The following is a 24,690-nucleotide window of genomic DNA, read 5'->3' as shown; positions in this document are numbered from 1 at the left end:
GGACTAACTGAGCAGCTGTACAAGACAGCAGCGTCCTGCCTGGGTTCTGGCCCCAGTTTTCACTATTGCATTTGCTTTACTGACCTAAGTCTCAGTTTCCCCATCTGTGTTAGGATGCCTTCTGAAGACATTCTTCTCATATTAGAGCTTCTGGGTTAATGTAATGAACATAAAAATCTGTGAGGCTATCCTTTGGGACCGGACAGAGTTCTTGACACAGCAGGGATAATTCAGCGGTGCCGGGTCATGGGACAGGGATCGCAGGTCACTCATCAAAGAGAAGGTGTGGCTTTCCTCAGGCCATCAGTAGAATGATAGCCATTGGCCTGCTGGGCGAGGCCAGTCTGGGCGCTCCATAGTCCTCAGACTTCTTGATTTCTGGGAGGTAACAAGACCACTTCCATGAAAGGAAACTGATTATAGCAGGAAGACTTGAGCCTTGGAGTTTGTCTGCCTTGGGTTTGTACTGCGGCTCTGCCATTTGGTAACTAGGGTCTTCAACCTCACTTTCCTCCTGAGCTCCTCCTCCCTTACAGGGACTGTGACAAGAGCCATCATCTGTTTAAAGTGTCTAACTCAGTTTCTGGAACAGTGTCAAATAAATGTTAATGGCCATCATCATCATTACGATTTATCAAGGCATCTGTGTAGAGGTGCTGGACGGCCAACAGCCCAGATATTCATTAAAATTTAATCTTATGTTTCCCTTTGTTTCATTCTGTCTCCTTTACTCTGTTGTTTTAGAGATTCAGCCAGAGTTAACATTTCTGCAAGATCCAGACAGGTCTGGACACAGATATTCTGATCTAATCCAAATTTATGGGCTCCGGAATGCTCATAGAGAGATGCTGCTAGGGATCCTGCTGGAGAAAATTCACATACCGGGAGGGAAAGATTCAAACTTGGAATATCTGAGAAGACAATTAGGTAGCTCAATTTGTGTGGTTAACTTATTTTAAAATGATATGTATAGGTTCCCTAAAGACAGGATCAGTAATTATATCAGAGCTTGAGACAAAGGGGAAAATCATTCATACTGATCCTGTTTCTATTTACAGTTTGGATATTTGTTCATCGTGGCTTTTTTCCCATTAATTTTTATTTTTAAAATATCACATTAAAATATCTCCATCACTGCACTTTTCGGTGCCCATTACATTTTGTACTTCTTCACCCTAGCCCCAGCCCTGCCCCCTGTCATAGGAGTATCTGAAGCCAACAGCTACTTGGAAGGATTTTTATGTTTTTGAGAATTTCTAGTTGAATTCAATCAAGGATAGGATTCAAGTCTCCTTACATAGTGAGGCAGGTTTGTGTAGAGAAAACCCTTCACAACGAGTCAGAAAGCCTGGTTCTCTAGTTTTAACCTGGGTGTACTATATCACTAGAGTATACATCGCTAGACTTTTCTGAAAAGTCTGTTTCCTTGACTTTAAAATAAGGATAAGCACATGCATACTTTCTCTGCAGGGCTGAATACCTAAAATGTTTACTAAAAGGGTACATGAAAATATTAATTTGGCTGCAGAGTTTTTTGGTATGCCCTGTATGTGCAAGGACAGGGAGTAAGATGTTTGATTGCAAACATCTCACTGTGGCTACCTCCACGGCATTCACTGGGCTCCACTGGTGATTCCACAGTGGAATCTGGGAAGGCCGGATCATTAGGCTTGGCAGCTCCTCAGCAAGGACCAACATTCTAATTAATTGTCCCCGGAGATACTGCTATTACAGTGCTATAGGGGAACTGCTATTAGGACCATCAAAACCCCTGCCTCTGTAAGCCCCACTGTCTCCCCCTCACCCTCATCCAAAGGCTTCTTCTACTCAGCACCCCTGCCTCTGCAAACTCTCCTGCTAATCAAAGTCCTGCATCGGTGCATCTAAGGAGGCCAGACCGATGCTTCTATCCAGCTGCAAAGGAATCTGGGAAAAGAAGTTTCTGGCTCCTTCCTGAGGAAATGGAATCATAAATCTGGAAAATTTCAAACTGACAAGGGGTCCTGGGAAAGTGCTGAGCTGTTAGATGTCATGATGGATGTCCACTGCAAAGGGGTAGCTTTTGCAGGCTGGAACAGCATTCACGGGCGTCTCTGCAAACATGGGGGTGCACTTGGAAAATCACCTCCCTCTCCCCTGAAGTCACACATGCTTGAAGCCACTCCTTGTCCCTGCATGTCCTGGAAACAAAAGTGTTTATGAGAACCTAGGTTGATACTCCTGGTGTCCCATCATTCACTTCAACCTTTAGATTCCCCTATTTACTGGTAATCTGATAATAACGTGACTGTCTTGCCCCATGGGAGGCCCTCTGGACTCATTAATCAGAAAATCCTTAGGAAATGCATCTGCTAGGGCCTATAGCCAACTCTCATCATGGTCAGCTTCCAGACAGGCAGCAAAATATTTTCGAGTTCTAAAATCCTGGCCCTAGCCCATCACTTTACCTAGCCTGGCTAAATTCTCTGTACAGGACACACACAAAAAAACTCAAAATGACTGTCCTATCTCTTTTATACGGATTACCAGGCAGGGGCTCAGGACACCCACACAAGAAGGTGTGCTGTGAAATGAAAGAGTCAAGTCCCCAGCAACATTTCCTCCTCTGAAGCTTCTCCTCTTTGGTGGCTGCCTGTGTGTGTGTGTGTGTGTGTGTGTGTGTGTGTGTGTGTGTGTATGAGGTTGCTTTGCTCCTTCTTTTATATTGTGAATTGATGGATGTTGGAAACCAGAACTCATCTCTGCCTCCCCACACCCAGCAATGTCCACCACCCACCCCCCCACCCCCGCCAAAAAAAAGATAGTTAACAATTGTTTTTTTAAAAACTTCTATTTTTATGCAAAAATCTTCCTTTTTTTCCTTCTTTTCAACACAAATTAGGTGCATTTGTCCACAGAAAGAATATAGTAAGTGGTGATTATATCCTAAGGGTAACATCACAAAATGCCTACTAAATCAATAGTATTGCTGAAAATTGTTTATTGCATAGGGAATAAACAAGAAAATTCTTTTTTTCTACACTACTATTTAAATGAAACATAAAATCAATAATCTCAAGTAAGACATTATTTCCCAAAGATTCTATAACTTGAAGGAGGCCAGAACTCAAGGAGCAGGTTGCTTCAGAGAAGTAGGAGGCAACCAAGCGTCTGTGGGTTCCTTAAAGACTCTATAGACGGTAGCACCCGGGTGGCTCAGTGGGTTAAGCATCAGACTCTTGATTTCAGCTCAGGTCATAGATCTCAGGGTCATGGGATGGAGCCCCTGATTGGACTCCACGCTTGAGGAATCTGCTTGAGATTCTCTCTCTGTCTCCCTCTGCCCCTCCCCTGCCCATGCTGTCTCTCCCTCTCTAAATCCATGAAATCTTAAATTTTTAAAAAACAAAAAACAAAACAAAAAAACCACCTGACTCTAGAGATGTGAAGTTCTGGCAAACCAGAAGATGCCAACACTGGTTCTTTGTTTAATCTAATTTCATTCCAAACACCAGGGCAGTTAAGTCTCTAGAACTATTCTTAGGTTTATTAGACTTAATACAGCTTGTCTTTTGGCTCACAAATGGGACCAAGAAAGGAGAAGGAATGCTCTCTCCAGGAGGCCTTTCTCCCCATCTCCCGCCTCCAACTTCAGAAAATATGTCTCTCTCCTGGGCAATTCCCTGTTTCTCCCCTATATAATATTGATTACATATTCCTGTGTTTTCTGGTTAATTGGGGATATGTTGTTCTTCTTCACCAAATTCCACATTTCCTGAAACACAGAAGGGCCTGTGTCTGAGTTTGTTCACGCTGCTATCACGAAAACACCATAAACTAGGAGGCTCATGAACACCAGAAGTGTATTTCTCACAGGTCTGGAGGTTGGGAAGCCCAAGAGCATGGCCCTGGCAGGTTCTGTATCTGGTGAGAGTCCGTTTCTCACTGATGGCTGTCTTCTCACTATGTCCTTACATGGCAGGAGGGACAAGGGAGCTGTCAGGGGTCTCCTTTACAGGCACTGATCCCATTTATGAGGGCCCTGCTCTAGCAACCTAATCACCTCCCCATGGCCCCGCCAATGTGGGGGTTTGGTTTCAGTACATGAATTTGGGGGTACACACACATTCAGACCACAGCCACTTGAAATAGGGTTTAGACACAGAGAGTGTTCTATTATTGTTATTATTGTCTCGGTGCATCTAATTCCTAAATCAGGCTGTTCTGTGGGCACTCAGTCTGTGCTTGCTAAATGAATGAGTGGAGGCTCAAGGCTCTGTTTTCATAGGGATTCCTCTAGCACCCTCCCCCCTTCCCAGTGTGTACACACACACACACACACACACACACCCCACTCTGGGAGCAACCTCACACCATTCCTTCTACTCTCAGGTACCTGGGGTTTTTTGAGGAAGCACTGCTTTACAAAACAGTGAAGACATCTGTTTTAATGAAGTAAGATGTTTAATTTTCCCTGGGGGACCAGAAAGTTATCAGACCACACTGACTGCAGGGAGTGACTCTAAGCCAGGAGGTTGACTCCTCCAGGAGGATTTGCTCCCACACAGAGGTTCCCTTCCTCTTTATTTTGGGGAATATTGCTGAAGATTAATGAGGGGTTTATTGAGATCAACACCCACTCCCTGGTCCCATACGAGACCTTGATTTGACTGCCAATATCTCTCAATTAGTTTATGACTGAGTCGCTAAACACACTTTTATACAGCTGAATGCTGCAAAATGAAAACGTTACACTCTGAAATCCCATGCCATTGAACGGACACCCTTTCCTCTTACTTCACTTGTGGCCCCCTAGAAAAAGTCTTCCACATGGTGAGGAAAGCCGGAGCCAGCTCTGTGTTGGGTAATCGGGCATCGGTGCCAGGACCTTTGCACAGCCACTCTTACAAGACAAGCAGTGTGGTGTTTTATGCACTTAAAGCGCCTCAGAGGTATTTTTAATGTCACCAGATACAATAATAACACACTGACAGCTGAATTCGAAGGCAAAATCCAGACAATTTGATTATTGACTCTGAGCAAGGTGTCTGGTTTGCCCAAGTGTGAATTCAGTTCTAGCTGGAGATGGGCATCTGCCCTATGGGAGGCTCTTGACATCTACCCCTTTAATGGGAACCAGCAAATCCAGATCAAAGGTGAGTCCTCAGGGAAGGACTACTTACAAGGAGACTGTCTCCAGCTGAGCAGAGAAGGAAGCCCCGTGGCTACACATGGCATGCAGAAGCAAGGTCCAGCAGGCCTGTGGCGTTCCCCAGCCAGCCAATCCACTTTCTTACTTCTCCCCTGCCCCTTGGCAGCGCCCCCGCCCCCCCCCCCCCCCCCCCACTTGCCCTCTCAGTGCAAAGCAAATGCCTGCAAGGGAGGCAGCTGGCCTCCTCGCCTGCTTGTCTCTGCCTGAGTTTGCAAGTCCCTCCAGGGCCTTTCTGCAGCATTCATCCCCTAGGCTGAAAAGGAGCCCGGTTCCACGGGAACTGTGGGAGCTGTGTGGGATCCGAGCCAGAGATGCTAAGGAGTACATGGGATGGAGTTGGGAGCTCAGTCCCATGGCAACCTACCAGGATGTCCCTGCTGCTCCGAGCTGGCCTGTCCTACAGAGCCCACTTCCTCACCACTGCCTTGAATTATTCATCAGCTCTTGCAGAGAAACAAAAGACAAAGTCATTTTATTTCTTCCAGAACTGACTGTCCTCCTTATTGACCTCAGGGAATCTTAGAATTCAAGACGGAGCATCCAGAAGTCCAATGCACTTTGGGAAGGGGGAAGTAAATGCCTCATCATCTTCCCCCTCCAGACTAGCTGAGTCCTGCTGAGCAAGAGTCTCTGGCGACTTGGGCCTTCAGGCTGTGCTTTGTCTCTACTCACCTATCATTAGAAGGAGGGAAGGAGGTGGGAGGTATCCTTGGCCTCCTGTTGGATGACCTTGACATCTTGATAGGTGCAAGGGGTCAGAACAAATGCCCCACCTCCAACCCTAGGGCCATGCCCAGCCTCCTAGGCTTCTCTTCAGAGAAGCTCTACACTCTTGGTCCTGGGCAGCCCTGCTTCACATGAGAGACTGTAAATGGGAGAAACAAAAGGGACTTTGTGCCATCACCGCTGAACTTAAGCTCTCTACCAACCCACCCGCATTACTTCTCCCCGAGCCCCTGACTTCTACTTCATGAAGGATGCAGTCCACGAGGCAGTCCTCCCTCTACCTCTACATTGAGAGGCACCCACTGTCTTCACAGGATCACCTCCTCCTTTCCTGGCTCAAGGAATCTTTCCTCTTAAAACACCACTGTCTCTAGTTTGCCATTTGCCTAAAAGCCCTGTCCCTTGGCTGGTACCCGGCTTGCTTATGTTGGCCTCCTCCTACAGAGGAGCAGTTAGGCAGTTGTCGGGGTTTCTGCGAGAGAGTAACCACCTCCGGTGCTCAGAGGTAGAGTCCTAGACAAGCTCACTAACAGGTGCCTACTCCCATGGCGGCCAGTCTGAGATCGAATTCTGCTAAAAGTGCAAACACTTATTGGTAAGCAGGCACAAACCTGTTCCCTTACATCTTTTGGTAAGCTCCACGGGGCCCTGCTCTGCCCTCAAGCACACCAACAAGCTCCTTGTGTGAAAGAATCACCTCCGGGTGCCTGGGTGGCTCAGTCAGTTGAGCCCCTGACCCTTGATTTTGGCTCTGGTGGTGGTCTCAGGGTTGTGGGATGGAGCCCCAGTTTGGGGTCCACACCCAGCACAGAGTCTGCTTGTTCCTCTCCCTCTGCTCCTCCCTCTGCTTGCTCACATCCACTCTCTCAAATAAATAAATAAATAAAATCGAAAGAAAAGAAAAGAAAAGAAAAAAAGAAAGAAAGAAAGAGAAAGAAGAAAGAAAGAAAGAAAGAAAGAAAGAAAGAAAGAAAGAAAGAAAGAAAGAAAGAAAGAAAGATTCACTTCAAGGCAGTTGGAATAATACTCGGACAGCAGGACCAGCCAGCGAGACTGGGAAGGGGAACTCGGGGGGGGGGGGGGGGGGGGGGGGCACTTCCACGTCTTCGAATGTCACACTAAAGTGTATGCTGAGGGGTCCTACGTCATCATGCACACAGTATGCCAGCGTATGACTTAAGCTGTCTGTGCCTCGGTTTCCTCACTCTGGAACATGGCAATCATGATGATTCGTGCCTTCTAGGGATGCCGGGAGAAGGCAACGGGTTAGTCAATAGCTATACAACATGTGAGATAGAGGCTGGCCACAGTAAGCTCTCATTCAATTTGTTTCTCATTATTCCATTCCTCAGAACTCCTTCACTCCCATCAACCTCCAGGATGCCTCCACAGACCGTACCTTTCTACCAGTTTATACCCTCTCTGTTGCTAAACTTCTTTGAAGGCTTAGCCTTCGTTCTCTCAACTCTACATGAATCAACTCTACATGAGCTTTCCGCTTGACTCCACATTTTTACAGCATTTCTTATTCAATTCCTCAAACATCTGTTACCCTCCTGGCGCATAATCCTGGGCCTCCTGTGGCAGGGCCAGGAGGGCTTTCAAGAAATGTAACTCTTCAAGGAGTTCCCAAGAGTTAGAGAAAGGATGCTAAATTGTATATTCCTCGAAGGCCAGGGCCTCGTCTTCAAATGCGACTTTAAAGTAGAGGGAGGACTGTTCACATGTCACAGATGGAAATGACTCACCACCCCCAGTAGAACACACATTGACACCTTAATATCCCATAGAGTTGTGAGGTTCTAAAAATAGGAGTGATCCACCAATGCAGGAGTCTCTCAGCTCAAGGTTGTTGGTGTTTGGCATAAAGTACTTTCACATATCTTAAGATCTAAAGAAAAGTAAAATCCAGGGGTGCCTGGGTGGCTCAGTTGGTTAAGCATCTGCCTTTGGCTCAGGTTATGATCCCGGGATCCTGGGATCCAGCCCCTTGTCTGGCTTCCTGCTCAGCAGGGAGCCTACTTCTCCCTTTCCCTCTGCCTGCAGCTCCCTCTGCTTATGCTTTCTCTCTGCCAAATAAATAAAATTAAACTACAACAACAACAAAGAAAAGTAAAATCCAAATGACTGGCTCGAGAGGAAGTTGAAATTTTCTTTGAGCAGCAGAATCAGTGACTGTCTAACATGACTGTAAAAGCCATGCCTGGGGACACGGCTCAGAGTATTCCTGACAATCAGGGCAACAGGTAAGGATCGAGTCAGTATCTATGTAACCTCCAGCAGGCTGAGAGAGCCACCCTCAAAGTTCCCTGGGAACGTAACTACCAGAATATGGCAGGATGATCTGAACTATTCCCTAATTTCTTTTATTTGAGAAAGAGGTCAAATTTGGTATGGAAATGCTTGAGGGTATCAAAACTACAGCATTAATATTTTGCCTTAAGGATCCACAAACGTTTGATATTTTAGGCATGTGAACATTTAGGATACTTTGGCCTATTTGAGTTATAAATAAATCAGTGTTGAAATTTCATTTTGAAATATTAATTGAATAACTAACTTAGACTTTTGATTTTAAGTAGAAATCTCACTAAGTTTATACAGCATTGGAACATCTGAGAAAACTTAAGCTTCACTTACATTATAAGATTGTGACCTGTTAATTCCTTAAGAGCTTATTCAGGCACTCAGGATGTTTTGTTAAATCAGGCAATTGAGTTAATCAAAAAGGAAGTCAAATGTATTAAATTTTATGTGCAGTCTAAAATATTTAAAGTAGTTTAACTAGGGGTGCCTGGGCGGCTCAGTCTCTCTTCAGCTCAGGTCAGGATCCCAGGGTTCTGGGATGGAGCCCCACATCGAGCTCCCTGCTGGGCAGGGAGCCTGCATCTCCCTCTCCCTCTGCCGCTCCCCCTGCTTGTGGGCTCTCTTTCTCTGTCAGGTAAATAAATAAATTCTTTTTTAAAAATGAAGTAGTTTAACCGAATTTGTAAGTGATATACTTATCTAAGGACTTCAAAACCGATTTTTCAAATTTTCTAGATTTATAAATATTTATAAGCAGCATTTAAAATTAAGAACTGGGACAGCCCCAGTGGCCCAGCGGTTTATCACCACCTTCAGCCTGGGGTGTGATCCTGGAGACCCGGGATCAAGTCCCACATCAGGCTCCCTGCATGGAGCCTGCTTCTTCTCCCTCTGCCTGTGCCTCTGCCTTTCTCTCTCTCTGTCTCTCTCTCATTCTGTGTGTGTGTGTGTCTGTCATGAATAATAAATAAAATCTTTTTAAAAATTCAAAAAAATAAAATTAAGAACTTGAGTTTTACATTGTAGCTTAATAAATTGAACTTAAAAAAAACAAGCATACAAAAATGAACCCCCTGACAAATTTTTTTCTTGCATAATAACTGCCCTTAAGTAATTAAAGCAATTAAATAATTACTTTCTACTCACTTAGCCTCTGCCCTCTAAACCCTTACAATACTAACTGGGATGTAAGTCTCACCTCTCTAACAAGCTCATTTGTGGCACAGACTGGCTTGGCTATTTCTGCTGGATTCCCCCCGGGAGGTCAGGCACATGGTGAATACTCAGCAAATTCTTTTCTCATGTGGCTGTATGACATTGGACAAGTCCCTTCACCTCTCTGAGCCTCCGGCATCTGAAAAGGAGGGAGTGGCCCATCCTGCTAAGAGGTGGTCTCCATGAGACAAGGACCTGTGTCTATGTAATCACTTGCATCCCCAGAGCCCAGACGTGTGTGGGGCCCACAGCAGGAGCTTAACAAACACCACTGAATGAATGAGTGAACACACTAGATAATTCCAAGGCCCCTCTTACATGTAACCCAATTGTTACGTTTCCCTGGAGTGGTCCATTAACAAAAAGACAGTAACTGTAGTCACAGCAGATTAGGGTCACAATTGGGATCCAAGAGATGAGACAAAATAGATCTTGACTGTTCCTACCTGGTCACCTTTCAATCAAAGCCGAGTGTGCTGCAGACCAGCGTGCCTTGCTCCGCTGCTGCAGTCTTACCTACTCTTGTCCCAGGATGACCTACCCTGGCTCCATCTGAGAAAGCTAGCATCCTTCAGAGAGGAGCACGAACAAACCCGACTTTACAATTTTGCTTATTCGACTGGCTTTCAGTAGTGTTGTTTTGCTGTGTTCTCATCCTAGATGACCCCACACTCCCCAGAGGTGGTGGAGAGGGGGGCGGGAGGTAAAGGGGGCAGAGAGGCTCCTGCCCCATATACTTGGAGGGAAGTAAGGGGACGTATGAATTTCCCTGCTGTGGCCAGTAGTGGTTAATCAGCAAAGTGACCTGGGCAGTGTGGTGTCTACAGGGTTTTCTTCCTGACTCTGCCTCAAGCTCTGTATGATGCTGAGCAGTTCATCTCCTCTCTCTAGCACCTCTTCCTCCGAGTCTACCAAACAGGTAATAAAATAGAAGATCTAAGGCAGCAGTTCTCAAACGTTGTGGTCTCAGGACGCGTCGGTACCCTTAACAATCACCAAAAACCCAGAAAGCTTCTGTTATAGCGATGGGATTGTAGTTACTGGTATTTACTGTAGTAGAAATTGAAACTGAGAAAACTTTAAAACATAATGATTCAGAAGCACACATTTTACTTATCACCAGAGTGAAGATGTCATTGCTCTAAAGGAATTCCGTGATACACTTGAAGGAAACCAGAAAATGCCACCCCCAATTACGCCTGTTTGACATAAAAAGAATTTTGAGCCAAAGACAATTAGAAGCAGTAAATGCAGAAAAAGCTCTCCCTTTTCTGCCCAAAGGCAGGAAATACATGCCCCCTCACTGGAGACAGTCTCCTATCAGTCCTGAGACGTTCCAGAGGAATCTGCCAACAAACCTTGTTAAACTCACTCTGAGCTCTCCACTTCACCATCGCCACCCCTACTCCCAACTTCTTTATTTTGTCCATTCTTCACATATTTATTGTTTCTTTGTCTAAAACTATAAAAGGTGCCTGCTCTGGTCACTTCATGGGGTCTTCATTCTCTTGTGAAGGCTCCCGTGTACATGGAAAAATTAGTAAAATGGGTACACTTTTCTCCTGTTCATCTGTCTTTGTGGGTTTAATTTTCAGATCCAGCCAGGGACCTGATGAGGGGTGAGGGAATCTTTTTCCTCCCCCGACACAGCTTATGAGAGAATGAAAGTTTCTAAACACCTTCATGTCACTATGGGAGTAGTTTTGACCTCTCGGACCTCACACCCCACCCGAGGACCACAGTGATGTCCTCCCATCATAAAGGCAACTTGAGTTTTCATTAAGAAGAGTTATTATTTTAACTATAAGCTGAAGATGCCAGTTCACACCCTCATACCTTCTCCTTGGCCTTCAGAGCTTGGGACCCCAGGGCTGTGGTCCCATGATGACTCCCTTCGTCTCCCTGGGTCCCATCTGTGCTGCCTGTGGGGGCTTCTTGGGGGGCATCAGACCATCCCTCCCACCTGCTCCCACAGAATTTCATCCTAGTAGAATATATTTTTAAGCTTGAAAATCTTGTACTAGTCCCCATATCATAGTTCTCGGTTATAAAATATGTACATAAGTTAAAATTTTGCATGCTATATTTTTTCTAGATTGAATGTTTGTCTTATTATTAATGCAAATTGAAAAAGTTAAAGTTTCCTATCACCTTAAGAATCTCCATGTTAATATTATAGGTTGATTTATCATTGCAATTTATTTTAGTAAATAATCGGGTGAAATAAAATAAGCATAATATAACATTTTAAAATAATCAGACCATCCCTCCCACCGAGGCAACCTGCCAGGACACAGCTGTCCCTGTGAGAACCAGGACACCATCGACAACAGCTTCTGGAGCTGCTGCAGACCTGTTAAAGGGACCGGCTTTTCCTTGGACCCAGAGAACCTGGTGAACCTTCTGCCTTTGCTGGCAGACATCCTAAGCAAGTGGGGAGACTCTGGGAAACGTCGGGAGAAGAGGATGAAGCAGACGGAGGACGCAGCACCAGCAGAGGGTAGGTGAGGTCAGTGACAGGGGTGCTGGCTGTCACCACCACCAAGGCTGGCCCCTGAGCATGAGAAGCTTATTCTCCGAGTCTCCTTGGGTTCCAGAGAGGCTAAGAGAATCATCTCTGACTTCCACATCATGCATTTTTAATGCCATCTCTTTCCATGTAAATGGCAGCTTTGCAAAGATGCTAGTTAGCATTCCAGGGGTGCTGTTAGCTGCCTGCTGCTCTGTCCCCTTGCACCACCTGGTTCCCCTGCAGACTGTGACTGGTTGTGTGCAGAAGGAGCCTCAGGGCACACCCTAGTTGGGTACACGCGTGTAGTCCCCCGCATTGGAACAAGCACTTTGGAGGAAGGAGTGTCCTGGCCCAGGGTCTGTCTGCTTCACCCTCTCTTGGAAAACCAGCTGAGATGCTGACACCCGGGCAGAGAAAGCCCAGGGATGAGGAGCGGCCCAACCCCACCTGCAGGCAGAATTGCCCAGGGCACTGGCATTCCTCTCTCCCCACCTTGCATTCCCCTCCCACCTCCAAGGGCATCTATAAAAATGCTTTGTTCTGGGATCTCTTAACACTTTTGGAAAAACTATGTCTCCTCCTCACATTTTTAAGTTAACATTTTTATTACAAGTTTAAGTAATTGAGAAATATGTAACTTCTGGCACATTGACGTTTAAGACGGTTAAACCACTCCATTAAATGTATTGAATAACCGCCTTCATCTATTCAAAAAACATGAATAAGTTATTTTTTTTAACAGCCAAAATTTTTCCATCATTTATTAGTCCTCCTTGCAGGCATATTTCCATCTATGTTGCCCACAGAATTTTATCTTAGTAGAGTATACTTTTAAGCTTGAAACTTGTACTGGTCCCCATATCATAGTTCTCAGTTATGAAATATGTACATAAGTTAAAATTTTGCATACTAAATTTTTTCTAGATTGAATATTTATCTTATTAATTCAAAATTGAAAAAGTTAAAGTTTCCTATCACCATAAGAGTCTCCATGTTAATATTAGAGATTGATTTATCATTGCAATTTATTTTGGTAAATAATTGGGTGAAATAAAATAATCATAATTTAAATTCTAAAATAATCAGCAAGCATAAAAAAATATTCATCTAGCAATTGCTAGAATAAGACCAAATTTTGTGGAAATTACCAGCAAAAAAAGAGGAGGAGCTATTTTTTTTTAATAAAGATTTTATTTATTTATTCATGAGAGACACAGAGAGAGGAGAGGGAGAAGCAGGCTCCGTGTGGGGATCTCGGTGTGGGACTCAATCCCAGGACCCCAAGATCATGACCTGAGTCAAAGGCAGATGCTCAACCACTGAGAGCCACCCAGGTGCCCCGAAAGCCATTAATAGGACCACTTAATGTAAAGAAAAGCTGAAGCAAGCAGGAGACTTGTGCTCAAATGAAACATGCATGCGTTCATATTACATAATAATCTTTTGGTAAAAGCTAAAGAAGATTGTTTCCTCATGTGTTTGAATAAATGTTTAAGAAAATACCCCCTATAATTTACTTCAACCTGAAGCTGAATCTTAATCTTTTACCTCCTCCAACTTGAAATCAATGCCAAATGTTACTTGACATTCAGACATCAAGATTTCAAGTGGACCCTTTACTTGGTGCACTGGAAGATGTTCCTGTGGGAGGCAGTGCGCCCAAGTGAGATGCAGACGCAGGGCAGATGGGGCTTCTTTTTGAGGAATGCAGGGGGCCACTGGGAAAGAGGAGCTGAGGAAGAGAACCAGCCTGGCACCTAGGATGTGCCCCCAGGGGGATCAGTTTTAGAGAAAAGCACATATGGAAACTAGGATCTGGAAAATGATTCTTTTGAATTTACCCACGACTGCATACTCCCTGATGGGACTTTGTGTGCCCCTACCAGTGGCGCACTCTGTTCGTCCTCTTCCCTTGACCGCACCCACCCCAATATCTGTTTCCTTCAAGCCAAAGATCTAAAGCCCTCAATTCGACAAGCCAGCGAGAACTGTACTCCTGCAAGTGCCAGTTGCTCATTTCTTCTTCCCTCCCCACCCTCAATCCTACAGGTACAGTTCCTGCTTCCAGGGACCTGGGATCCTGGCTCCTGATTGTTGCACAGTAAGAGTTGCCTGGTGAGGAGCTGAGAAGCTAATCTGCAACCGAAAGGTAGATGATTTCTAAAGGCCTTGCCTCTGGTGGGTAACCAAAGCAAGGATAGGCCAATGTTCTCATGTCCTGTATTCTTTCCTCCTCCTCCTGTCCCACCTCTTAGAGACTCTGCATATCTCAGTGTTTCTAGACACAATAAGCTGCAAAAGTCTAGGGCACCAACCAGAAATGCAAATACAATCTCAGTTCTCTGGGCAGAGTCAACCTTGGGCCTCTAGCTCAGAAGGTTCTCTGAAGCCCATTTTCTGGAGGAAGTGCCAGAGGAAGGGAGATGGGGTTTCTCAAACATGGTCATGATATAAGCACAGAATCAGAGGGTGCTAAATGCCTTAGTGGGTGAGAGGCTGGGCATTAGAACCTAAGAACCCCACTGGGCCACATCACCCTTCCTCTCCCGACACCGTTCCTGCCGCTGGAGGAGTGCCATGTAGCCGAGCAGAGAACAGGACTGAGAAAGGAGGCAGGAACAAAGTGGTGACTCCTAATCTTGAGTTCTATTTTTCTGGATGGAAGGAGAAGGAAAGGAACTGGCCCTGAAGCCTCATCTCTAAGCAAAGCAGGATTTCCTTGGCATCCTCTCATCTTCATTTCAAACTCCTCCCATAGCACCTCTCACATGGCTTCTGCCCTTTCCCGCCCCAGCTTCTGGGCAGGTATTTTTAGGCTGAGGGGGGCCCCCCTTGCTGGCAACCAGAGAAGAGGAACACCCAAGCACCTGCACCCCTGTGGTCTCCTTGACTCAGAAATCCAGGGGTTCCTCCTTCTTCAAGCCTCAGCCTGACATATCAAGATGTGTCAAGAACTTTCTGGAAGTGGACCACTGGGTCCAGATGAGTGATCTATTGAATAATTTTGTAGTTATAAAAGGATTCATTCATTCAATTTCATCAAGGTGCAGTTTATAGCCTGCTTAATAAGGACATTAGCCATACATATTACAGCATAGTATGCTTAAAATGTTTAATGACTTCTGTGGAGAAACAAGACATTACAGTGTATTAGGTGTGATGTCAGTGCTATTATCCTCATTTTACACATGAGAAATAAGCAGTTTGCCCAAATCCACGTGGTCAATATCTGATAGAGAGGAAATGAACTTGGGTCTTCCTTTTACCTGATTTCAAGGCCACACTTGTTCTTGGCTCCATGCTGCCTCTCAGCTTCCAGTGTAGGCCATCAACAATTCCTCCCTCACTTTTCACACCTTTTCCTTCTACCCTTTCTTGTAGGGTAAGAGCCAAAATACATAATAATCAACATGACAGAGCCTAACAAGAGATATTATTAAAAATGCCCCAATTTCATCCCTGCACACCCATGCAGATTCCACCCCCCACCCTGAAGATGCCTGCCATCCTACCTGGCTTTATACTGTCTTCTCAGTCTTGGCATTTATCCCTACCCACTCTCTGGGCACTTTCTCTGCTCTTCCTTATGACTCCATTGTGGAAGGACAGGGTTCTCTCCAACCAAACTTTCTCTCCTTAGAGCTCTGTTTCATATCCGTGTAAGATATAAAAGCAGATGGTGTAGATGATTCTTGATAGGGGCAAGAAAAAAAGGAGAATCTCTATTAGCATCACACACTGGGATAATGCTATTAGTCCATATTGGCAAGAGGGAGTTGGAGATTTTTAAGAAAATATTTGGTCAAATGACTATTAAATGAATAGATGATGCACTACTCTGAAGCTAGACCAGAAAAGCTGCTTTTTCATGTCTATTCCTCAGCACAAGCCAGGAACCAAAGTAGAAAGGCCCAGGAGGAGGGTAGAGAAGGCAAAAGCAAAGAAGACCCTAGAAGAGGAGTCCAGAGAGAGGGCAGGACTATTCCTGAGCCCCATCTGAGGTGACTCATCACAGACAGAAAGGTATCCCCAGGGCAGAGTCAAGGGCTGATTTGAACCACTCTTATGCTGCCTGTTTGTGCTTGATCAACCCATAGCAATGCTTTCTTTCTGCTAATGGGGTTTCTTCCACCTGCCAACAGGTAAAGGGATAATGAAAGGTTAGACTAATGTGTGTGTTTTTCACCTACAAGGTGAAAGTCTTCTTGAGAACAGAATTCTGGTCTGGTTCATCTGGAGTCTTCCATAGATCTGACCCCACATTACCTGACATTGTACCTTGTCGGTAGCAGACACTTGATACATATTACAGAGTTGTGAACAAATTGGCAAATATCCCCATTTCATGAAACGGATAGTTATATCTTGATTACCAAGCACCATCCACCAATTTATCATACACTTAATGTATCCCTGATACACAGTTTCAAGCCACTGATAGCAATTTTCAGGAATATATCCTCTGATGGTTCTGCGCTATCTATAAAACAGATCTGTGGAATCAAAACAAAACAACAAAACAAAACATAATGTTATTAAGTTCCAAATAGTCTTATCCTAGTGCCATATAGTTTATTTACCAACTGGAAGAACATGAAAGCCGATTCTGCAAAATAAACACTTGATACCTTCTTGAGCAAATTGTGTTCACTGAATTTATTAATCATGATTCCCCTCAAAATTGGATATTTGGGAGTAGGGGCAGGGATTCCTAAAAAAAGAGAATGTGGAAGGGGAGAGAGATAGGGGGTGCTGGCCTTTGAAAAAATGTAAGGTACTACGCCTGCTTTTCATAAATTTGTAGTCTCATTGGGCCAACGACACAAAAAGAAATGATAACCTAACAGAACCCACCGGTGTCTAGGTTCAAATGAGTCATGAAACTTGGGTTGGTAAGGGAAAGCTGCTGAAGGAGTTAAGAGGCAAGCAGGGCCCTAAAAACCAACGAGAATTTGGGAAGGAGATGGAAAGTCTATTAGAGAAAGCTAAGAGTTAAGCCTGGGAAGGGTCCAGGATGAGAGGGAAGCCAACTTCCCACGGGTAGCATTTTCCCACCACTGCACGCCCATCTCTATGCCAGCCTGAGCCCTGGCATTCTTCCCACATTTACTCCCCTGCCAAACTGCGCCACCTTCTCCTCCCAGAGCTGCTACTTTCTCAGCCTTGATGGGAGATGGAGATTTGCTGTGTGTGGCAGAGGCTGCTGGCCAATGAGATAGCTCTTCTCTCTTTTTTTTTTCCCCCCTTGGAAATGAAACTAATTGCTGACCAATGGGATATAAACACAAGTGGTTGCACCTTCTAGAAAACATCCTTCAAGGGAATTGATTTATCCCATCCCCACACCCATCTCTTTACTGTCAAAGGGAATGCAAATCATGAGGAGGAGCTCAATCTGAAGATCTGAGCAATAAAGGATCTGAGAGCTTGGAGTGCCAGGGGCAGCACTGGACTGACTGCCCCAGACTTCTTTTCTGTGAGAAAGAAAAAAAGCCACTGTTAAATTTTCTATTGTTTGAGTTTTTTTTTTTTTTTTTTTGTCATTTGTTGCCAAGCCTAATGTTAATTTTGCACTCTACAATTGGAATAGAGGTCACACAAGAAAAATTAATTTGAGTAATTTAACAAAAGGAAAAATCCTTGTCTACTTAGAAGTTAAAGAAATGGAAATTAAAACCATGAGATGCCATTTTGTTGGCTAAATTCTGAATAGGAAAGAAAAACAACAAAACTCAATGATAATAAGTCCTCAGGGAAACAGGTCGGCTGATGACTAATAAATTGGTACAATCCTTCTAGAAAACATGGGCCTCTTAGTTCACTTGCCTCGAGTATGTGTCTTTTTTTGTTTAATATTTTATTTATTTATTCATGAGAGACACATAGAGAGAGGCAGAGACATAGGCAGAGAGAGAAGCAGGCTCCCTGCATGGACTCCCCGGGACTCCAGGATCACACCCTAGGCCAAAGGCAGACACTCAACCGCTGAGTCACCCAGGCATCCCCTCGAGTATGTTTCTATACTATTACCAGTGATTCAGTTCTTCAAAGTTTGTAAAACGCATCATAATCAATGAATTTAAAAGAAAAAATGTATAAAAATGATGACAGTAGAGTTATTTTAACAGAAGAAAACCAAAATTGCCTAAATGAGGTGCTCTAAGGCAATGGTAAATGATGACCCATTCATTTGACGGAGAACCATCCAGCCACTTAAAATCATATATGGCCGGGCAGCCCTGGTGGCTCTGTGGTTTAGCGCCACCTTCAGTCCAGGGCGTGATCCTGGAGACCTGGGATGGAGCCCCACATCGGGCTCCCTGCATGGAGGCTGCTTCTCCCTCTGCCTGTGCCTCTGCCTCTCTTTCTCTGTGTCTCTCATGAATAAATAAATAAAAATCTTTTTAAAAAATCACATATGACGAATACCGTGAAATAACTTGCAAACACATACTTATAAAAGATCTTAAGTAAAAAAGTACTTCGGGAAACTGAATATACATTGGGACAGTAGCTGTCAAACTGTGGCTGTTTGCCCAGTCAGGTGCCTTTTATCAGGCTCGACTCATCTACCTCGTGTCTGGTGAGAACCTCGTGTCCTAGGTCTTTCCATCGCAAATTCCTGGTCCCTTTCTATGTGGCAACCCTTGCAGAAACAATCCCTTTCCATTCTTTTTTTTTTTTTTTCCCCACTTAGTCTTGAATTTTGGGTTTTGAGTTTTACAAGGTGGTTTCCAGTAGAACATCAGGTTGACAAAAGAGCTTCTAAGAATCTTGATGACATTGCTTCATAGCAGCCAGACATGCCCAAAGAAGAGAGACGCCAGTCTCAAAAAGAATTTCTGAATGTGGTTTTGGAGCATGTAGTGAACTGAAGTGACAATTATAGAACACCTATGACATTTTAAAGAGAGTTGTACTGAAAAAAAATAAATCACAACACAGCTACACTTGGGAAAATCTAAGAAGACGATAAACATATGAGTGGTTGCCAAGGTTTGGTGGGGATGAATAAGCAGAACAGAGAGGTTTTTTAGGGAGCTGAAAATACTCTGCATGATGCTATAATGATTGTATGTACTGTTATACATTTTTCCAAAACCAGAGAATGTACAACATCAGGAGTGAGCTGTAAACTATGGATTTTGGGTGATCCTGACATGCAAGTGCATCGATAGTAATGAATGTACTACTTGGTGGAAGAGGCTGATAATGGAGGGGATATGCATGTGTAGGAGAGAGGGCTGATGAAAAATTTCTGCACTTTCCCTTCAATTTTGCTGTGAACCCAAAACTATTCTGTAAAAAAAAAATAGACTCTTAATTAAAAGCAAACAAACTACAACAACAACAAAAAATAGATAGTTGGCTTAGAGTAAAAAGGGGCTGTGGTTTCACAAACTGCGAAGTGGCCTTTGGGCTCCCAACTTTTTTTTTTTTTTTTTTTTTGTAAGAAGCAAAAGCAACCTCAGAAAGCTACTCAGAAGCCAACACGGGCTATTTCTCAAGCAAAAAAGGAAGGTAAAGCCAAGAGCCAGGCCACAGGCGCCAAGAGTGATAGGGAACAATGGATTGGGAAGCTACTCCCAGGGACAGAACTGGGTCCTGCTCTCAGAATAGGAAGACCTGGCAACACATGCCTGGCAGGGTTCCAAAATTCTTATGAATCAGTGCCTGCTATGTATCTTCTCTTAATTCCCTTTTTGAATGGAAATATTTACTGTGATTGTCCTGGCCCGATCTTTCAATGTTTGTTGAGTGTGTTTGCAGACCATATAATTTGTCTCGTCCAATTACAGTGTTCTGAACTCAAAAGAGCCACTGCCAAGCAACTTGTCCTCATTTGGACTTGATAGAAATCTCAGACCAGGGGCACCTGGGTGGCTCAGTGGTTGAGCATCTGCCTTTGGCTCAGGTCATGATCCCGGGGTCCTGGGGCTCCCTCTCAGTGGGGAGCCTGCTTCTCCCTCTCCCTCTGCCTCTCACTGTGTGTCTTTCATGAATACATAAATAAAATCTTAAAAAAAAAGAAAAGAAATCTCAGGACCCAGGACTTTGAGCCAATGCTACAGGTGAATGAGATCCGTAGGGATGCTCGGAGGGAAGGAATATTGCATATGACAGGAACATGAATAATTGGAATTAGGGGGAAGGCTATGGTCTATTTTTGTAGTAGAGGGCACCAGTAATTCATGCCTTCAGGTAGCCACTTCCCACACTGACTTTGGGCTTGGCCATGTGACTGACTTTGGTCAATGGGACATAAGCAAATGAAATGCAAGCAGAGGCTTAAAGAAACAGTTGTTTATTTGGGCTGGCCCTTTCTTGCTTTTTCCATGGAGCCCTTCCACCACCATATGAGGAAGTCCAGAGAACTAATGGAGAATGAGAGGTCAGGTGGAGAGAGGCCCCAAGCTGTCCCAGCCATCCCAGGTGAGGTCTCAAAGATAAGAGTTAGACCCACTCCAGTGCAGCTGGTCCAAACAGCCAGCTATCCCATACAATCATGTTTATTGTGTTAAGCCATCGAGTTTTAAGGTGGCTTTTTACCCAGTGAGTACAATGGGGTAAATCCAAATAGGGACGAGAGTATAACTAGGGGTAAATCCAACATACGGAAGTTGGGAGAGGAACTTTGAAGCAGAGAAATATCTGGGAAGAAGAGGTGCACATGTGTGGGCAGTTTCCCAAGACAAACTAATGCAAATTCACAGGGGGAGATCATACTTTGGTTAATGAGGAGCCAAGAAGAAAATGCCAGAAGTTAAGCCTAATGAGAAAGGTGATGATGAAAATTAGAGCATGAGCAACACATTTGGAAGTTTGTGGGATTAAGAAGAAGCTAAGTAGTGGGAGGAATGAATGGGTCAGGACAAGTAATTCAGAAATAACGCTTTGAACACAGAGAGCAATAGGTCTTCTTTCTACAGAGGAGCTCATAGGTAATTAGCATGGTGTGCAGGAAACACTGAATCAGAATCCACCAGGGTGTGACCCTGGAATCTGCACACTTAACAAGCTCCCCAGGAAATTTTAACATACACTTTCTTTTCAGTGAGCTGCCCTACATATCAAGGGGTATTGACAAATAAACTTTGTCAAGTTAACCAAAATTCTCTTACACCCTTTCCCTAAGACAATAGGTGCTCAATCACCTCAAACATAAACAAGGCAAATCAGTGGTTCTCAAAACTAGGTGCATGTTTAGAATCATCTGGGAAACCTAAAAAAAAAAAAAAGAAAAAAGAAAAAGAAAAAGAAAAAGAAAAGAAAAGAACAAAAGAAAGGAAAAAAGAAAGCCTAATCTAGGTCCTGCTGCATAAGATTTCAATCTGAATCTCTGGGAGTAGCATCAGTACTTTAAAAGCGTCTCAGGTGATCAGATTATGGGGTAGATGACTCTGGAAGAGATGATATAATCTCTAAACCAAGAACCCATCAGGTTTCTGAGAAATGAGTAATAAAAGCGGAATGTCTCTGCATTTTCATATGTTTGGTGATTGATCTAAACTGCCATTAAACTCAAAGAACAATGTAAGGAATTTGGTGACTAATGGCTATATCTGAGTCAAAAATGAAATAGCATTTATTTTCATGATGTAATAAAAGTCAGGCGAACATTAACTCAGATCCAATGAATCAGCAAGCATGATTATTTGAAAAGAGCCTGAAGTCAAGTCATCTATGAAAATATATTTTGCTTAATTTGTTATACAAAGTTTCAAAATTTTGGTAGTAATGTTTAAACTACTGCTACTAAACAACAACAACAACAACAACAACAACAAAGTCATATAAATGGTATAGCCAGCCTGATGTTTGAGACAATATAGAGTAGTTGGGAGCTGTGACAAATCAAATTTTCAAGGATAGGAAGACTTTTGTGCCAACCAAACCTAAAAGGATTGAAGCTCAATTTAGCCCACACACCGCCAGTTTATGGACCTCTGACTCATAACAGAAACCATTAGGATAAAGACATAAAGGTAAGTATGGAATTATGATAGTTAAGGGGTCAGGAAAGATTTTAAAGAAGGGGAGGCATGGAAACATTTTAACATTTTAAAGTCTGAGGATTTTTTTTTTCATATTTTAAAGTGTAGTTTAAAAAGTACTGAGCTTTTCATTTTGAAGCGATTTCACTGGCAGGCATGTTACAAATATAGTACAAAGACCTCTTGTGTAATCTTTGCCTAGGTTCTCCAGATGTTAACATCCAACACAACCTCTGTACAAAGATCAAAATCTGGAAGTTTACTCTGCTATAACACTGTTACTAATCTACAGACCTTATTCAAAGATCACCAATTGTTCCCCTAATGTCTTTTTTCTGGTTCAAGACCTAAGGGAGGATCACACTTTGCATTTGGTTGTTATGTCTCCTTAGTTTCCTTTAATCTGGAATAGTTTTCCTTTGTCTTTCACGATCTTGACATTTTTAAAGAGTGTTGGTCAGTTATTTTATAGAATGGCCCTCAATTTGGGTTTGTCTGCTATTTGCTCCTAAAGAAAGGAAAAAGAAAGACTAATCTAGGTCCTGCTGCATAAGATTTCAATCTGAATCTCTGGAAGTAGCATCTAGGCATCAGTATTTTAAGTGTCCCAGGTGATCAGATTATGGGATAGATGACTCTGGAAGAGATGATACAATCTCTAAACCAAGAGCCCATCAGGTTTCTGAGAAATGAGCAATAAATGCGGAATGTCTCTGCATTTTCATATGTTTGGTGATTGATCTAAACTGCCATTAAACTCAAAGAACAATGTTAGGAATTTGGTGACTAATGGCTATATCTGAGTCAAAAATGAAATAGCATTTATTTTCATGATGTAATAAAAGTCAGGCGAACATTAACTCAGATCCAATGAATCAGCAAGCATGATTATTTGAAAAGAGCCTGAAATCAAGTTATCTATGAAAATATATTTTGCTTAATTTGTTATACAAAGTTTCAAAGTTTTGGTAGTAATGTTTAAACTACTACTACTACTAAAAAATAAAAAAAGTCATATAAATGGTATAGTCAGCCTGATGTTTGAGACAATATAGACTACCTAACACCTATATACATCCCTCTTCCCATACATGCATTTTTAAAAATGTCCAACCATATCTACCTAAAATACAATCATTATGTCCCCCCAAATACACAACCCAAGTATCATTCAATACTGCATCTAGTTCCATGTCCAGGACTTCTAGGGGATAGGAAACCTTCTTCTTCCCATCTGGATATAGCTCTTCATGGTTGGTTAAAGCAGGGCAAAGACAAATGTATCAGTCACCAACACATCCAATACATAATAGTAGAGAAAGACTAAGGATGACTACAATGAAAGAAATCTCAAGTATAAAAGAGAATTGGGTAAACACATGTACACTCACGCACACACACACACACGAACACAGACATATTCTGGACAATAATACATGTAAAACAGAACTCTCCATGTGACTTTGGAGGTGAACATGACTTAAATAATCTAATCAGGACTCTGGCTTGGAAATGCTGGTACCAAGGATATGCTTTTTGCTTCTCAGCCTCCTGTTTTGATAATGCTCTGATGGTGGAGGAGTTGCTTAATCAATTTGGCAGGCTCTGGTTTTCTTCTCTTGAAGGTTTTTTGTTCATTGACATATCTAGAGAAGTATCCCTTCCCAGGAGCTGCATAACCCCCTCCTGTGTGTGTGACTTCAGAGTGTGAGATTGCCATAGGAGTTGAGCAGTCATGGACTGTGGTGGTCCAGGGCTGGGGTTTCTTTGGCAAATAGCTCCTTCATAAACTTATTTACCATCAAGATATTTCACTCATCACTTCCATAGGTGAGGAACTTTAGACAGCCTGTCTCTGGTCATTGCACTTGAGCCTTGGACTTTAGATTGTCTAACAACAGGTCCCTGTCATATGACCGTCCCCTAAAGCTTCAGTGTAATGGCTGCTATTTTTGTGTGGGCTTCTGTTTCTGGACAGCTTCTGACAATAACTCGGAGAGGAATTATTTGCCTCCTGACCTCAGGCTCCAGCACAGATGCTCTTATGTGGTTTGTCAGCTGAGGACCATTTAGTAGGAAGTACTGGGGAGTGGCCTAAGGGGTTCGGCTTGTCTTTTATCCCAGTCTTACTTCCTGTCTTTCCTTGTGTGAATCTTCACTTGGAGTAGGGTAGTTGGTCTTTGTAACACTGCTGGATTCCAGTCATCTTGATTGCAGTCCATACTCAGAGAGGGCCTTTTGAAGCAAAATCACACTTCCTTTCTTCTCTGCCTTCAGATCGGTCACTTATCTTAATACTGTGTCTTTATTGTAGGACCTTTCTGTAATCAATGATCCTGGATAGTTCCTACCATTTCCCCTGATACGCCTATAGGTCCTGACTCCCAACAGGGCACTGCCATTTATCTCATCACTTCTACTCAGCCAAATCTATATTTTAGGGTTTGTATTTTAATGTATTCCCACTCCTGGAACCAAATTTCTATATCAGTTATGAATTCTATGGTATAAGAAACAGAAGAGTTGCTTCATATCAGCTAGGCAATAAAGGATCTATTAGCTTTATACCTTGAAGTTCAGAGAATAAGGCAAGCCCCAGAGTGGGGTCCACATACCTGCTCACTTCTCTTCATGTTGGCTTAATCCTCAAGCTTTTCCCATCCTAGCAGCAAAATGGCCCCAGAGGTTCATCTTCACATCTTCATCCTCTGGTGTTAAGAAGAAAAGCCATAAAAATGACTTTG

The 24,690-nt window shown here is 43.4% G+C and overlaps 2 long non-coding RNA genes across 3 annotated transcripts in view; one reads left to right on the top strand and one right to left on the bottom strand.

Annotated features, from left to right (window-relative positions):
* Positions 1–24,690, bottom strand: part of LOC140598688 (uncharacterized) — a 65,533-nt gene that overhangs the window by 30,361 nt on the left and 10,482 nt on the right. Inside the window, exon 2 of the long non-coding RNA XR_012001281.1 lies at positions 24,562–24,654. This is a non-coding gene — a long non-coding RNA (uncharacterized lncRNA). The remainder of the gene's footprint in view (positions 1–24,561; positions 24,655–24,690) is intronic.
* The window catches only part of LOC140598689 (uncharacterized), a 40,177-nt gene continuing 27,215 nt past the window's right edge, over positions 11,729–24,690 (top strand). Inside the window, exons 1-2 of one of the 2 annotated variants that reach the window (XR_012001282.1) lie at positions 11,729–11,939; positions 14,001–18,885. This is a non-coding gene — a long non-coding RNA (uncharacterized lncRNA). Of the gene's footprint in view, positions 11,940–14,000; positions 18,886–24,690 lie in introns of those variants that run through there. The other variant, XR_012001283.1, reaches the window with a different exon arrangement.

The sequence above is a fragment of the Vulpes vulpes genome, chromosome 4 (assembly GCF_048418805.1).
Source record: "Vulpes vulpes isolate BD-2025 chromosome 4, VulVul3, whole genome shotgun sequence".
NCBI lineage: Eukaryota > Metazoa > Chordata > Mammalia > Carnivora > Canidae > Vulpes > Vulpes vulpes.
The sequence above is the reverse complement of the archived record's forward strand: the minus strand, read 5'-3'. Positions and strand labels throughout refer to the sequence as shown.